Consider the following 12,895-nt stretch of genomic DNA (forward strand, 5'->3'; position numbering starts at 1 on the left):
TAGCTTCTAGAACATAGCCTGGCATAAAATTATGTGATCAGTAAATATATATTAAAAGAATGAATTAATGACTGTGTGACTTTCATGAAGAAAGAAAAATAATTTTTAGATCTACCTGAGAGAATTATACTTTTTAGGTTAAAAATTCCTTAAAAATGTGCATCCCAATTCTTGAAATAAAATTGGCCAGAATTCTGAGAAAAATGTAAAAATTTCTACCTTTTGGTGTTATGCCCATTTTCATAGCTCAGCAATAGTGGGTCGTAGATTCAAATGTACTTATTGAATACAGGATCGTATGATCTGATAGTGTGCAGACTTTAAATATCCTTGTCATTTTACCTATGGTGTGAAGGGAGAGCAACCTGAATGTGACTGTGCGAGGAGACTTCCTCTGCGGGGGTTAGCTGGAACATCACAGAGCAATTAGACTCTCCTTTCTCTGCTCGTATTGTCTCTTTGCTAACTTGCTGGTTAGTAAGACAGAATTCCTGCCCAGGACCTGGAACACCAAACCATGAGGCATAAACCACACAGAGGTGAGATGATATCAGGATAAGAGGCTATAAGTACAATTTAATAATTTATTCTACCCTCTTGGGAATTAAGTTTCATCATATCTATTTTGTATTAAATATAGTTTTCTATAAAATATACATCACGAGAGCTGATTAAGTTACATGCACTGATACTAGAGAGATGCTTGGGGTTTTTTTCTTTGTAGTTTAATGGAATTTGGTCTATGAGATAGGCATGCATAGACCCACACATACAAGAGACAAATGGTGCCAAGGAAACTTTTGGGATAAGCCTCCATATTCTTATCATTAATTAAAGTTTCTACCAGAAATATATGAATATAGTCGTATATCTTGTGCCCATGTTCTTTTTACATATATTTGTAATTCCATTTAGTATATATAGCTCAATAGATTTTTCTGCACTTTTTTGTGCCTCAGTTTCCTCTTCTGTAAAATGGGATATATATCTTTACAGTGTCTATCATAAAGACTTGTGAGGAGTCAACAAGCTAATACATATAAATACCTGGAATAGTGCCTGACACATAATGAGTGCCAATTATTATTATTGTTGTTATTTTTACCTAAATGAAAAGAGCAGTACTGATTGTGCCTAAAAATGATATTGTGGGGAAACTGTGTCAGTTACCAGAAATTAGATTAAGTGGATGGATTCAAAGAGTTGTACATATTCACAGAACCAGATATCAAATCCCTTACAGAACATGTTTTAATGATTACTTTATTTACTGAGGGATTATTTTTTTGGCTGTTGTTTAGCTCTCAATGTATAGGGATCAGCCTGTTTTGAACAAGAGGATTTGATTTGATTTTATGAAAATATCAGTTCAATGTGATCAGTTCTTTGAGCATAAACAATGATATAAATGGTATGGATGTCTGACTTAGAAAATGACAACTCAGAAGACACCATTATTGCCTTAATCTCTTTGTGATATACCTAGCTGCCTTTTTTTTTTTATTGATGTTTTAACGGTTTCTAACATTGTGAAATTTTGGGTTGTACATTTTTATTTGTCCATCACCCCATATATGACTCCCTTCACCCCTTGTGCCCACCCCCCACCCCCACTGCCCCTGGTAACCACAGTCCAGTTTTCTCTGTCCATGTGTTGGTTTATATTCCACATATGAGTGAGATCATACAGTGTTTGTCTTTCTCTTTCTGGCTTATTTCACTTAACATAATACGCTCCAGGCCCATCCATGTTGTTGCAAATGGGACGATTTTGTCTTTTTTTATGGCTGAGTAGTATTCCATTGTATATATATACCACATTTTCTTAATCCAATCGTCAGTCGAGGGACACTTAGGTTGCTTCCACTTCTTGGCTATGGTGAATAATGCTGCAATGAACATAGGGGTGCATAAGGCTCTTTGGATTGTTGATTTCAGGTGCGTTGGATAGATTCCCAGTAGTGGGATGGCTGGATCATAGGGCATCTCTATTTTTAATTCTTTGAGGAATCTCCATACCGTTTTCCATAGAGGCTGCACCAATTTGCATTCCCACCAGCTGTGTATGAGGGTTCCTGTTTCTCCACATCCTCTCCAACATTTGTTGTTTTTTGTCTTGGTGATTATAGCCATTCTAACAGGCGTGAGGTGGTATCTTAGTGTTGTTTTGATTTGCATTTCCCTGATGATTAGTGATGTTGAGCATCTTTTCATGTGCCTATTGGCCATCTGTATATCTTCCTTGGAGAAGTGTCTGTTCATTTTCTCTGCCCATTTTTTGATCGGGTTGTTTGTTTTTTTGTTGTTCAATTGTGTGAGTTCTTTATATATTATGGAGATCAACCCCTTGTCAGATGTATGTTTTGCAAATATTCTCTCCCAGCTGGTTGGTTGTCTGTTCATCTTGATTCTGGTTTCATTTGTCTTATAAAAGCTCTTTAATCTGATAAAGTCCCATTTGTTTATTTTTTCTTTAGTTTCCCTAGTCTGGGTAGGCATGTCATCCAAAAAGATTCCTTTAAAACCAATGTCAAATAGTGTGTTGCCTATATTTTCTTCTATGAGTTTTATAGTTTCAGGTCTCACCTTCAGGTCTTTGATCCATTTTGAGTTAATTTTTGTGAATGGCGATAGCACGTGGTCCACTTTCATTCTTTTGCATGTGGCTGTCCAGTTTTCCCAACACCATTTATTGAAGAGAATTTCCTTTCTCCATTGCATGTTCTTAGCACCTTTGTCGAAAATTAGCTGTCCGTATATGTGTGGTTTTATTTCTGGGCTTTCAATTCTGTTCCATTGATCTGTGTGTCTGTTTTTGTACCAGTACCATGCTGTTTTGATTACTATTGCTTTGTAGTATGTTTTGTAGTCAGGAATTGTGATGCCTCCTGCTTTGTTCTTTTTCTTTAGGATTTCTTTAGCTATTTGGGGTCTTTTGTTGCCCCATATAAATTTTAGTATTCTTTTTTCTATTTCTGTGAAGAATGTCATTGGGATTCTGATTGGGATTGCATTGAATCTGTAGATTGCTTTAGATAATATAGACATTTTAACTATGTTTATTCTTCCAATCCACGTGCATGGGATATCTTTCCATTTCTTTATGTCATCGTGGATTTCCCTCAATAATGTCTTGTAGTTCTCATTGTATAGGTCCTTCACCTCCTTGGTAAGATTTATTCCTAGGTATTTTATTCTTTTTGATGCAATTGTAAATGGTATTATCTTTTTGAGCTCTCTTTCTGTTAGTTCATTATTAGCATATAGAAATGCAACTGATTTTTGTAAATTGATTTTGTACCCTGCAACTTTGCTGTAGTTGTTGATTGTTTCTAACAGTTTTCCAACAGATTCTTTAGGGTTTTCTATATATACAATCATGTCATCTGCAAATAGTGAGAGTTTAACTTCTTCGTTACCTATTTGGATTCCTTTTATTCCTTTTTCTTGCCTAATTGCTCTGGCCAAAACCTCCAGTACTATGTTGAACAGGAGTGGTGAGAGTGGGCAGCCCTGCCTCGTTTGTGTTCTCAGAGGAATGGCTTTCAGTCTTTCCCTGTTGAGTATGATGTTAGCTGTGGGTTTGTCATATATGGCCTTCATTATGTTGAGGTACTTTCCTTCTATTCCCATTTTATTGAGAGTTTTTATCATAAATGGATGTTGTATCTTGTCAAATGCCTTCTCTGCGTCTATTGAGAAGATCATGTGGTTTTTATTCTTTGTTTTGTTGATGTGATGTATCACGTTGATTGATTTGCGGATGTTGAACCATCCCTGCGTCTCTGGTATAAATCCCACTTGATCATGGTGTATGATCTTTTTAATATATTGTTGTACTCGGTTTGCCAATATTTTGTTGAGGATTTTTGCATCAATGTTCATCAGCGATATTGGCCTGTAATTTTCTTTCTTTGTATTGTCTTTGTCTGGTTTTGGTATCAGGGTGATGTTGGCCTCATAGAATGATTCAGGAAGTGTTCCATCTTCCTCTATTTTTTGGAATAGTTTGAGGAGGATGGGTATTAAATCTTCTTTGAATGTTTGGTAAAATTCACTGGACTTTTATTTTTTGGGAGGTTTTTAATTACTATTTCAATCTCTTTACTTGTGATTGGTCTATTCAGATTCTCCATTTCTTCTTGGTTCAATTTTGGGAGGTTGTATAAGTCTAAGAATTTATCCATTTCTTCTAGATTGTCCAATTTGTTGGCATATAATTTCTCATAGTATTCTCTTATAATCCTCTGTATTTCCATGGTATCTGTTGTAATTTCTCCTCTTTCATTTCTAATTTTATTTACTTGAGCCTTTTCTCTTTTTTTCTTAGTAAGCCTGGCTAAGGGTTTGTCTATTTTATTTATCTTCTCGAAGAACCAACTCTTTGTTTCATTAATCCTTTCTACTGTTTTTTTGGTCTCAATATCATTTATTTCTGCTCTGATTTTTATTATTTCTCTCCTTCTGCTGGCTTTGGGCTTTGTTTGTTCTTCTTTTTCTAGTTCTGTTAGGTGTAATTTAAGGTTGCCTATTAGGGCTTTTTCTTGTTTGTTAAGGTGGGCTTGTATCGCTATGAGTTTCCCTCTCAGGACTGCTTTTGCTGCATCCCATATGGTTTGATATCGCATGTTATCATTTTCGTTTGTTTCCAGATAGTTTTTGATTTCTCCTTTAATTTCATCAATGATCCATTGGTTGTTCAGTAGCATGTTGTTTAATCTTCACATTTTTGTCACTTTCCCAGTTTTTTTTTCCTGGTTCATTTCCAGTTTCATAGCCTTATGGTCTGAAAAGATGCTTATTATGATTTCAATCTTCTTAAATTTATTGAGGCTTGCTTTGTTTCTCAACATATGGTCTATCCTAGAGAATGTTCCATGCGCACTTGAGAAGAATGTGTAGTCAGCTATTTTTGGGTGGAGTGCTCTGTATATGTCTACTAGGTCCATCTCGTCCAGTTTTTCATTTAAGTCTAATATTTCTTTATTAACTTTTTGTCTGGATGATCTATCCATTGCTGTAAGTGGGGTGTTAAGATCCCCTACTATTATTGTGTTGTTGTTGATTTCTCCTTTTAGGTTTGTTAATAGTTGTTTTATGTACATTGGTGCTCCTATGTTGGGTGCATATATATTTATAAGTGATATGTCTTCTTGATGGAGTGTCCCTTTTATCATTATATATTTCCCTTCTTTGTCTTTCTTAACCTGTTTTATCTTGAAGTCTACTTTGTCTGATATGAGTATGGCAACAGCTGCTTTCTTTTGTTTGCCATTAGCTTGGAGTATTGTCTTCCATCCTTTCCCTCTGAGCCTGTGCTTGTCTTTAGTGCTAAGATGTGTTTCCTGAAGGCAGCATATTGTTGGGTCTTGCTTTTTAATCCATCCTGCCACTCTGTATCTTTTGATTGGAGAGTTCAATCCATTTACATTTAGGGTAATTATTGAAATATGAGGGCTGAATGTTGCTGTTTTGTCACTTATTTTCTGGTTCTTTTGCATTTCCTTTGTTTCTTGTCCCATTTGTTTTGGACTGCCAATTCAGTTTGGCTGTTCTGTCTTATGATTCTTCTAGTTTTCTCTTTGTTTATCATATGTGGTTTTGCTTTGATTATTTGTTTAGTGATTACCTTGAGGTTTGGGCAAAAAATCTTGTATGAGATAGTCCATTATCTGATAGTCTCCTATTTCCTTATACTAAGTCAATTCAGTCACTTTCCTCTTCCCCTTCTAAGTTGCTCTTGTTATACCTTATTCTATCTTGTGTTGTGGCTGTGTGTTTACAGTGATGAGGTTAAATTTATTTTTGGTGAATTTCTTCCTTTGATCTTTGAGTTTAGTATTTAAGTGGTTGCTAACCTATTCTGGTAAAGATCTACTATTTCTCTGATTTTGTCTACCTACTTTTCTCCTTCCTCCAAGCTTTGTGTTCCCTTTCTCTTCTTTTTTTCAGGCCTGAGGGCCTTCTTGAGTATTTCTTGTAGTGGGGGTCTCGTGGCCATGAACTCCCTTAGCTTTTGTTTATCTGGGAGAGTTACTATTTCTCCATCATATTTGATGGATATTTTTGCTGGATAGAGTATTCTTGGCTGAAAGTTTTTGTCTTTCAGTATTTTGAATATATCATTCCAGTCTCTTCTAGCCTGAAAAGTTTCTGTTGAGAAATCCGCTGAGAGCCTGATGGGAGTTCCTTTGTACGTTATTTTTTGTTTTTGTCTAGCTGCCCTTAATATTGTTTCTTTGTCGTTGACTCTGGCTAGCCTTACCACTAGGTGTCGTGGTGAAGGCCTTTGTCTGTTAATGTATATAGGTGTCCTGTTGGCTTCGCTTACTGGTATTTCCTGCTCCTTCCCCAGATTTGGGAAATTCTCAGCTATTATTTCCTTGAATAGGCTCTCTGTTCCTCTTTTCCTCTCCTCTCCCTCAGGAATACCTATAATTCTTATGTTACATTTTCTAATAGAGTCAGATATTTCTCGGAGTCTTTCTTCATTTCTTTTTAGTCTTAGTTCTCTCTCCTCTTCCATCTGGAGTATATCTGTATTCCTATCCTCTAAAGTACTAATTCTTTCCTCCATATTGTCAGCTCTGTTCTTTAAAGATTCCAGATTCTCCTTTATCTCCTCCATTGTGTTCTTCATCTCCATCAGCACTGATTGGTTTTTCTTTATGATTTCAATCTCTTTTGTGAAGAAACTCCTACTCTCATTTAATTGTTTGTCTGTGTTGTCTCGTATTTCGTTGAGTGTTTTTATGATAGCTATTTTGAAATCTCTGTCATTTAGTTTATGGATTTCTGTGCCTTCGGGGTTGATTTCTGGGTGCTTGTCATTTTGTTTCTGGTCTGGTGATTTCATATATTTTTGCGTTGTGGTTCCTGTGTTGGTTTTGATTTTCCTCATCCTGGAAGTCTCTGGTTGCAATTTCCACCTGCCGCCACTGTCTGGTGGTAAAGGGCTGTGTAGTCTAAGCCCCCTGCGCTCTGCCCCAGTTTTTCTGCTGCGATCCGCAGTTTTGTTTTGTTTTGTTTTGTTTTTCCCCACTGCGATCCACGGGTCCAGTCCAGTTTGTTCAGGTCTGCCTCCGATCGCTAGGTCTGGTCGAGCTGCAGACCCAGGGTTGCCAGGAGGGGGGAGCTCTCTCTTTTGCCCTCTGGGTCCCTGACGTGGGAGGCTTCTCGTTTGCCCCTCTTTATCCGCTCTCTGGGGTGCTGAGATGTTGATGGTAGCCCTGTGGCTCCTCTGAGCCCTCTGTGCGGGAGTTTCCCACAGGCTGAGAGAGCCCGAAGAGCTACAGTTTCCCGCCGAGGGCCGCCCCTCCCCCCTCTCTGGGAGCCGCGCGGACCGAGATCGCTGATCTGATGGGGAGGGAGAGGAGTTCTCCTTACCTTTCCCCACTTCCTCAGGGGGCCCAGCACGTTCCGCTCTCAGATGTGCGGCAGTGTGGATCCCTCCGCTCTAGCTTTTCACTGTCTGGGATTCCGTTGTTGGTCTGTGGCTATTGCTTTTGTTGTATCTTGTGGGGGAAGAATTCACGGGAAAGCTCACTCCACCATGATGCTGACGTCACTCTCTAGCTGCCTTTTTTTTAACACTTTTATTCAATTGGTAAATTGAAGTTACAGAACATTATATTGATAAAGAAGAATTGAAAAATGCATTCTCAACACACTTATCAGGCAACAGCAGGTACTTAATAAACACTTGTCCTAGAAACCTGAAATTATGTGGTTATTAATTGTTATAGTCCTTTTTGAGAGCTATTATTTGAAAATTATTGATATTTATTTAAAATTGGATATTAATCTTTGTTTAGATTATAACACAAATATTTATTTTATGAAGTTATTATGATGAGAGTGAACTTTTGTTCTCCTTTATTTCCTAGAAAACAGTGAAAAGAAGATGGTTTACGTGGAGTTTGCACTCATCACCTCTAACTCACAGACAGATGACAGACTTGAACTGTCTAAAGGAGAAGGTAAATATTTGCATATGTTTCAGACTTTATAAGATCTTATTTGAAGTTTCTGTTCACATAACTCCTGTCAAAAGAATATATTCTTAGCGTCCTCCTCTGAATGAAAAAAGTCCTGTTAATCTCCAAAATTTAATTTTGGAGGAAAATGAGAAGAGGAAAGCAAGAATGAAAGCAGTAGTGTTATGTGGATTGATGCCCATTTTGAAGCCTCCCTTCCTCTGACAACTTTTCTCCATTCGATCTCATGATTACCCACATGCCCACTGCAGAATAAGCTTCACAATGTCAAATAATGTTTTCTCTTTAGTTTACTAATATATCAACAGCACTTAGGTGTGGCTTATTACTTGCAGAAAGTTCAGAGTTTTGCAGAATTCGATAGGTCCAATAGAAGAGTATCCTAACCTGAACTTGAGTATACTTCTCTTAGAAAAATACCTGTTTTCCTTTGAAATGGTGCCTTCACTTCAAATTGTCATCCCTGGAAGTTGGAGGTAACTTAGTACAATGTGTTTTAGAGGCAGATGGAATTTGGTTTTAATATTTTCCACCAATAATTAGCTATGCAACAGTAGACCAATTACTTAATTACTAATATCTACACCTCAGATTCCTCATCTGTAAAATGAGAATGACAAAAATCTTAGAGTTATTGTTGGGACTAATGGAGTTTATATTAGTAAAGCCATTACCACACGATAGGCATTCAACTTTTGGTAGTTGCTATTAATTTATATATATATATAAGTGTGTGTATATAAAGTATATATTTATGTGTATATATAGAGAGTATGTTCCAAATACTACTTTTTTTTTCCCCGGACTATGCATTTTTCTTCTTGAGGTTTAGCAAAGAAGAACTTTTCACCAGGACAATCTTCACATAGTTTCTCAGTTTGTTCCTGAGTGATTCATTCAACTAGTTAAGAACATTTATTGTCTTTGAGTCATGGTACTAAAGCAAGACCAGTCAGCAGGCTTTTGTGATATTTCAGACCACATGTGGCTGTGACTTGGAGCATCATGATGAAAGCAAGACAGAAGATCAGGGATGCCTTTAAATTTAGACCTGATTTTTTTCTTTAGAAGACTTTTCTAGGACCTGCAATGTGTTTTCCCATTTCCTCCTTTCTCCATTTCATAAAGATCTCATTTTGCCATAGTCTGGAATTTTTCCCTTACCATTTGGATTGAATTTTGGCTAGTTCCTAATTGACTATACTACACACTATTTCCTGGATGTTTGCTTATTTTCCAGAGACATTCTCTGTTACTACATTCCTGAATGGTGGACTGGGGAGGGATCCTAGTAGTCATGGAAATTTTAAAATCAACAGCTTTTATTATTGGTAATCCTCTTTTCTACCCTAAAAATAATAAGATTTAGGGGGAAAGTAATTCCAAATAAGGGAAATGCCATGTAGATCGTAGCATTTGAAGAAAAGAACAGATTGGTAATTTTAAGAAGTATATGGTTATTTTGAAAAGAAAAGGGAAAATTATACCCTTTCCCCGAGCTCCTCTACATTACTAAGTAATCTTTAAGGCAGTAGCACCAATTTTAAAATCAGAGGCAAATACTTCTAATACATGGTAAGTTTTCTATAAATGAAATACTTGTGTGAGCTGAATGGGTTATAATACCTATGTAATGACAATGCTAATTCATGCAGTAGTTCCATTCTTAACCTGTATGCTTTTTTGAGACAAAGCTCTGAGATAACAGCTTGTTGACTGAAGCCTCGCAATAATTCCTCTGCAATTTACACGTTCTCTTGGACAGATTTCCAAGCAACGTCTTCTGGATGTATTGCTGCAGTAATATTGGGAATTATGTGTTTCATTCTTTTGGGAATATCAGCATTTTTTGCAACTAAGTGTAAGTATTCTATAGAAACGTTGTTCCTCATGTTGAATTTTATCTAAATACTTTTTCCCCCAAAGGGAGGATGAAGGGTAAGTCTAATGAGATAATCACATTCTGACAGTAGAAATATTTTTATTTCTAGGCCTTTCTGGACTTGAGGAAAAATATGCATGAATTCAAAGCAGAAAGTCTTTAGTAAACAGTTATTAGCAAGGAGAACTACATGTTTATTCCATTTAATATCCTTTCCATTTCACTGTGAATCATGCACATTTACTGTCTGAATCCAATAGCATTAATATTTCTCTGTTTATTTTATGTATTCCTGATGACATTGGTTTGAAGACAAATCTAAAAGAGTTCTTTATACCATTTTACTGTAATTTTGCACACTTCTGTATTTCTACAATTTGGATATTTTCCCCTTAATATTGAGATTGAATCTCAGTTTATTATTAATAGTGGATATAATGACTCTGGAAGTTTTTCAGGCTCACTGGATCAATCTTTTAATTTCTCTTTGAAATTACTATCAATAATTTTACTTATGTTAATTATACCCAGTAATATTTGGGTGACTGTTTTCATCACTATATTTATAACTTCTTTACCTTCTCCCTCCTCCCACCCCTGTCACACATGCGCTACTCTTGGTAAGGAATACTTACAGCATGGTGTGTATTCTTTCCTATCTTTCCCTACATCCACCTGCAGGGGGAGCCACCTAATTCATTGTTTGCATTATAATGGGGGCTATATTATATGCACTTTCTTGCGTCTTGTCTTTCTCATTTGAAAGTAAGTTTTGACAATCAAGCTGTAATTCATTCTTTTTCATGATAACCTCATAGTCCATGTTGAGAATTTACTGTAGTTTATTGAACTAGCCCCTCTGGGTGGGCATTGACTTTATTCCAAATTTTTACTGTTATAAATAATCCTACAACATACATTTTTACAGACTGATGCTTTAATTTTTGTGGGCTAGATTCCCAGAATTGGAATAAATTCTCAGAGTTAGGATTTCTGGGCTCGAGAGTCTGTATGTTTTAAATAAAATACATTTTGCAAGATTACTTTCTAAACATGAGGTATTAATTTGCATTTCCACTGTCAAAGCATAAGATCTTTTTCCTCACAGCGTGCTAGCAATAAACATTTTTAGTCTTCTAATGTTTGCCAGATTGAAGGGCAAGAGTAATAGATGCTCAACTCCAACTAATTTAAACAAAACAAAGGAATTTATAGGCTCATTTAACTGGTGACTGCAAGGGCAGTTTTGGATTCTAGTAAAGCTGCATTTATGAACTCCCAACAATGCGGTCAGGGCTCTCTCCTCTGAGGGCTCTTAGATTTGGTCAGCCACCTTTGACTTTATTTTCAGAATAGTTTTCTCCACTGGCAGAAACTCATATAATGTCAGCCGAACCACCATAATTATGATAGGTTTCTGTCATATCAGTGAAAATGCCCTGTGCATGACGCTTCTAATCAGTTTATCCTTAGTCATGTGCTTCATCCCTCCAAAACACAGTGAAGAGCATTTTCCTCAGGAGAAAGGAATTATATTACCAAAAGAAGGGGAAAAGGGAGATGAATACCTACTCAGAGAAAGTTATTTCCTGCTTCTTTCCAGTGTCATTACATGCAGGGAAACATGAACACACAAAAACCTACTCAAGAACAATATATTTAATGGATACAGTCTCCTCTCCTTTTTTCCCTATCATTTTCCCAGTTTCAAGGTAATTAAGAGTCACTTCCTATAATATTCTTTTGTAATTCAGATCTTAGCATCAAATATTTGAATTAATCTTTACTTAATCCAAGAAAGCTATGTTCCACTCTGTTTAAGAGTTCAAATATGTAAATCCAAGGATTGCTGTTTAGCTAAGGAACTATATCTTAATCATAATAATTTATAAGGATGATTTTCCCAGAATCTCTTAAATTACTGTCTGATGGAATCATTTGGATCTGAATAATTAGAACATTTATAACAATATGAGAAGATATATTGAGCAATTTAGTCTAAGTTTATGTTCTTTGGAGAACTGAAATAATCAAAATATCTAAATTTTGTTATAATTTTCCAGGGATCCCAGGTTCATCAGAACTCATCTACATATAGAGGTGTATTAAAAATAACAGAAAGTAGTATTCATGCACATTTAAAGATTAGTCAGAATCAGAAGCATATACCTCCGTTTTTTTTTTACTATTTTTATTATTAATAAATATTTAAAAATCATCACATTATTTAGGCCTGTGCTATAATTAAAAATTAGACTATGTAGTAGATCATGAATAAGGACATCATAGACCATATTTTTTCCCAGCATTATTGAAATATAATTGACATATATCATTGTGTAAGTTTAAGATATACCACATAATTATTTGATATATGTATACATTGCAAAGTGATTATCACAATAAGGTTAGTTAATACATCCATCATCTCACATAGTTTGATATGATTTCATCACATGTCTGAGGTGTGAGGTCATATCTCATTATGATTTTGATTTGAGTTTCACTAATAATTAGTGATGTTAAACATCTTTTTATGTGCCTGTTGGCCATGTGTATATCTTCCTTTGAAAAATGTCTGTTCATTTCCTAAGTCCAATTTTTGATCAGATTGTTCATTTTTTGTTGTTGAGTTGTATGGGTTCTTTATATATTTTGCATATTAACCCCTTATCACATATATGATTTGCAAATATGTTCTCTCAGTTGGTGGGTTGTCTTTTTGTTTTCTTCATGGTTTTCTCTGTTGTGTAGAAGATTTTTAGTTTGATGTTGTCTCATTGGTTTCTTTTTTCTTTTTTTTTTCCCTTGCCTGAGGAGACATGGTATTCAAAAAGATGCTACCAAGACTGATGTCAAAGAGAGTACTGCCTATGTTTTCTTCTAGGAGTTTTATCTTTTCAGGTCTTATATTCAAATCTTTAATTCATTTTGAGTTAATTTTTGTGTATGGTGTACGATAATGATCTACTTTCATTGTTTTGCATGTGGCTGTCCAGTTTCCCCAACACCATTT

At 35.8% G+C, this 12,895-nt stretch overlaps 1 protein-coding gene across 7 annotated transcripts in view; it reads left to right on the plus strand.

Moving 5' to 3' along the window:
- LOC131416326 (killer cell lectin-like receptor 2) overlaps window positions 1-12,895 on the plus strand; it is a 229,024-nt gene that overhangs the window by 50,958 nt on the left and 165,171 nt on the right. Inside the window, exon 12 of one of the 7 annotated variants that reach the window (XM_058558782.1) lies at window positions 7,887-8,021. The exons of 5 other annotated variants lie outside the window; for them this stretch is intronic. The gene's annotated coding sequence lies outside the window, so the exon portion shown is untranslated. Of the gene's footprint in view, window positions 1-7,886; window positions 8,022-12,895 lie in introns of those variants that run through there. One more of the 7 variants, XM_058558789.1, reaches the window with a different exon arrangement.

Source organism: Diceros bicornis, chromosome 17, assembly GCF_020826845.1.
Source record: "Diceros bicornis minor isolate mBicDic1 chromosome 17, mDicBic1.mat.cur, whole genome shotgun sequence".
In the NCBI taxonomy this organism is placed as follows: Eukaryota; Metazoa; Chordata; class Mammalia; order Perissodactyla; family Rhinocerotidae; genus Diceros; species Diceros bicornis.